This window comes from Octopus bimaculoides, chromosome 8 (assembly GCF_046866305.1).
Source record: "Octopus bimaculoides isolate indiv1 chromosome 8, ASM4686630v1, whole genome shotgun sequence".
Classification (NCBI taxonomy): domain Eukaryota; kingdom Metazoa; phylum Mollusca; class Cephalopoda; order Octopoda; family Octopodidae; genus Octopus; species Octopus bimaculoides.
Genome location: NC_142935.1, coordinates 43,179,982 through 43,184,981, shown reverse-complemented (window position 1 = coordinate 43,184,981; position 5,000 = coordinate 43,179,982).

Sequence of the window (5,000 nt, the reverse complement as noted above, 5' to 3'; positions counted from 1 at the left end):
AGTGCTACAGACAGATAGACAGACAAGTACACACACACGCAGTATTACACACATGTGCACGCACACACAATCCCAGGATAAGTTCACAATTTTCTCTGAAAAAGAAATAAGAAACGTCTGACATAGTCATGTATGCGATATGTTCGCCATGCGCATGTATGCACACACGCACACACACACACATATCGAAAGAGTACAGTGAAATTGCCATGTCTATAGGTGTCTACTTGTACAGATGATATACAAAAAGTACATTCGTTTATAAACATGCAATATAGACACACACACACACACACACTCAAGACATAAACACATACGAATATATGACAGGGTTCTTTCATTCTTTTATTTGTTTCAGATATTTGACTGCGGCCATGCTGGAGCACCGCCTTTAGTCGAACAAATCGACCCCAGGTTGTCAAGTGATGGTGGGGGCGGACAAATACAGACACACACACACACACACACACACATATACGACGGGCTTCTTTCAGTTTCCGGCTACCAAATCCACTCACAAGCCTTTGGTCGGCTCCAGGCTATAGTAGAAGATACGTGCCCAAGTTACCACGCAAGTGCGACTGAACCCGGACCATGTAGTTGGAAAGCAAGCTTCTTACCACTCAGCCACTCCTGCGGCTATAGGTAGAGACACAGTGATTAGGGCATAGTGAGAGACTAACGAGAAATGGATGGGCAATTAATGATGTGTAGGTGAAAGTGAAGACGGGGAGATGATAGGGGATGAAAAGAAGAATAGCAAGGGGAGGGAGGAATAAGTTGGGGAGAAGAGGAAGAGAAAAGAGAATAAACGGAAGGAGAAAAAGAGGAGGAGAGAAAGAGCGATAAACCAAACAAAAACAAAAACCTTCGTTCTTTATTGTTGATCCAAAAGCTTCGTCATAGTTACTTCCGGTAGGTTCGGGATAACGTTTCCTGTTTTTACTTGTTATGTTCACTTTTAGTCAGCTTATAATGAATACAATCTTACCAGTAGTTGTTATATTTTAGTAGTTAACTTGTTACCACTTGATTGTTGCTGTTGCTGTTGCTGTTACGTTTAATTGTTGTAACTACAGTCGCTGAGTTTTGTTTTTGTTGTTTCTGGTTCTTGTTGTAGTTGTTGCTACTGGCGTAATCTGTCTTCTTTTTATTCTTCTCCTCCACTTACCCTTCACCCAACTCATCTTCTTTTCCTCCTCGCCCCCTCCTTCTCCTCGTCCTTCTCCTCGTCCCCCTCTATGTCATCCTCCTCTTCCTCCTCTCTCTTTTCTACTTCTTCCTCAGGAATAATTAGTGGCATTTCTTCCAAATTCACACGAGGTCGACTTTGCCTTCCATCCTTTCGAATTCGATAAAATAATTACCAATGTAATCGACTTGTCTCCTCCCCCACAAATTTAATATGCTTGAAAAAATATCATCTGATATGTAACATCGGTGACGTATTCGTTTTCTATGAAGCATTAGTCAAGTAGTACAAGACCAATGTTTCGTAGATTGCACGACGTTTCTTACTTCTTACATTTCTCAAGGTAAACAGTTAAGTTGAAACATAATCTAGTTATAATTTGCTGATAAACCACTCTCACTGGTTGATTCGCATACATTTCAAATGCCTTCTGCTCCAAAAGCGATTAGTTGAAAAATGCCCTTTCGTAAAACTGATAGAACTTTATGTCACAAAACATTTTATTGAAAATCTTTTCCTTTTATTTTATTTTATTTTTCTTAAAGCAGTAAAACCAAATATGAAATATAATTGAATGTATGGTCTTTTTCCACTATATGACCCTAAAATTATCTGGCGCGTAAAATTAAAACGTTTAATAATTCGTTGCTTAAATACACAAGTAAACCAGACTGAATTAGATATGTAAAAACGGTGATATACTTAAATAAACTTATAAAATATGTTGCTTTTCATCGATTCAATGAATTTAAAATTCAAATTATACACGCACAGAAGTTAGCAAGTGTTTAGCAACAATATAAAAGTGAAATTTTCTGGGTGTGCAAGGTTTGTCGGTTGAAAACAAAAAAAACAGTCGACAACAATGAAATAATTATGAATAGATCAAATTGTTATACAATGCACAAAGATTCACTTTCAAGCTATGTCGGTTCACATGATATATAGGTTACTTTTAGTTTATTTTATGTACATCTAGGAGTTTGAATACGCAATTTCAAGGGCCTCTGCTCGGTTTTATGGCACGTAGCACGAACATTGACCATTTTCAATACCTCAGATTTGAGGGGTCATTGATAGTGCATAATAGGGAGCTGGTACTGGCATAGTGAAAAGGCAAGTAGACGATGACCTTAGACTATGGCCCAGTTTCAATTGTCAAACGACGAATATTCATATTCACTGAAGTCACCGATATGAAAATTATACATGCACATAAACCACACATAAAGAGCACACACACATACAGAAAACACGCACTGCAGGGAACTAATCGAATATTACGATAAATCTTGACAAAAACGATCAAACTAAAACATAATGGAGTGTGTTCATTACAACATACTCACTGGATTAATGTATGTGTGAGCGATTGTATGATAGTGCTTCAATGTATATTCTTCAGTCAGAGGGAGGAAAGAGACAAGTAGAACTGAAAGATTAGCGTCCAACGTAGCCGGTCGAAATTGTCTATCTATCTATCTATCTATCTATCTATCTATCTATCTATCTATCTATCTATAAAGAAAATAAACACACACACATGGTACCGGGTTCAGTCACAATGTGTGGGACCTTGGGCAAGTGTCTTCTACTATAGCCATTGGGCAACCAAATCCTTGTGAGTGGATTTGGTAGACGGAAACTAAAAGAAGCTCGTCGTATATATATATATATATATATATATATATATATATATATATATATATATATATATGTTTGTGTGTCTGTGTTTGTCCCCACAACATCGCTTGACAACCGATGCTGGAGGGTTTACGGCCGCCGTAACATAGCGGTTCGGCAAAAAGGACGATAGAATAAGTACTAGGCTTACAAAGAATAAGTCCTGGGGTCGATTTGCTCGACTAAAGGCAGTGCCACAGCATCGCTGCAGTCAAATGACTGACACTAGTAATAGAATACATATATGTATATATATATATATATATATATATATATATATATACATACATTTACACACACACACACACACACACACACACACACACACACACATATATATACATGGCAGAATCGATAGCACGCAGGGCAAAATGTGGGCTAATGTAGTTTCGCACCTCTCCTTGAAAAATGCATTTTATAGGCGCAGGAGTGGCTGTGTGGTAAGTAACTTGCTTGCCATTCACATGGTCCCGGGTCCAGTCCCACTGTGGGGCACCTTGGGCAAGTGTTCTACTTTTGCCTCGGGCCAACCAAAACCTTGAGTGGATTTGGTAGTTGGCAACTGGAAGAAGCCCGTCGTATATGTATATATATATATATATATATATATATATATATATATATATATATATATATATATATATACATATATGTGTGTGTGTGTGTGCGTACATGTTTGTGCATCTGTTTGTCTACACAACATCGCTTGACAACCGATGCTGGTGTGTTTGTATCCCCGTAACTTAGCGGTTCGGCAAAAGAGACCGATAGAATAAGCACTAGGCTTACAAAGAATACGCTCTAGGATCGATTTGCTCGACTATTAAGGCGGTGCTCCAGCATGGCCGCAGTCAAATGACTGAAACAAGTAAAAGAGTAAAAGAATAAAAGAATACATATATATATCTATGTATATGTATATATATATGTACATATATATATATATATATGTATGTATATATATATATATATATATATATATATATATATATATATATATATGTATGTATGTATGTGTGTGTGTGTGTGTGCGTGTGTGTGTGTGTGTGTGTGTGTGTTTGTATGTATGTATATAGGAGGTGCAAATGAGGATAGCGACATCAAACACCCTTATTTACTAAGTGCTATATATTAGAGGAGGGTCTCAATAATAACAGTGTAGCAAAACAGCGGTGCCTCAGCATGGCCACAGCTTTCAGCTGAAACTGATTAAAAAAATACATATATGTATGTGTGTGTGTATATATATATATATATATATATATATATATATATATACATACATGCATATATATGTATGAGAAAGAGTGAGGGAGAGAGATGTATTTATTCATAGATATAGATTCGTTTATATATATATATATATATATATATATATATATATATATATGAATTGATTTATATATTTGTTATATATTTTGTTGTATTTCGTTATTCGTATTTATTGCTCGTTTATTAGTTGTGTGCCTTTAAAGAAGCAGATGGGGACGACATTAAAAGAAAGCCCACAAGTACACCCATCATTTCAGAAGTACAACTAATGAGCTTCCTTGTGTGTCGTTAGGCCAGGTCACAGGTTTTCAACAGTGGCTAGTTTTTATTGTGATTTTGTGGTCATGGTCATTTTAATCCTTTATGCTATCGGTGATAGCAAAAGGAAAATGGCGGTGATAGTGGCGGCGGCGGTAGTGTTGCTGTTGCTGTTGTGTTGGCGGTGGAGGTGATTGTCACTGCGGTTGCAATGCTACATGCTGTTGTTGTGCCGGTGGTCGTCGCCATAGTGGAAAATTGGCCGAGTCGCTAGAGGTGGGATAAAATGCTTTGACCTGTTCATTACGGCTCTCTGCGTTCTGAGTTCAAATCCTGAAGTTGTCAACTTTGACTTTTATTCTTTTAGGGGTCGATGAAAATAGCTCCAATGATATGTTTGGGCATCGAAAGGGTGGTTGTGGCGGCAGAGGTTTTGATGGTAGTACTTGTAGTGTTTTTTTGTGGGTGGATGTGATGGCTGTATTTTCACTTTCCGTCTACCAAATTGACTCACAAGGCTTTGGTCGGCACGAGGCTGTAGTAGAAGACACTTGTTCGGTGCCACGCAGTGGGAATGAACACGGAACCATGTGGC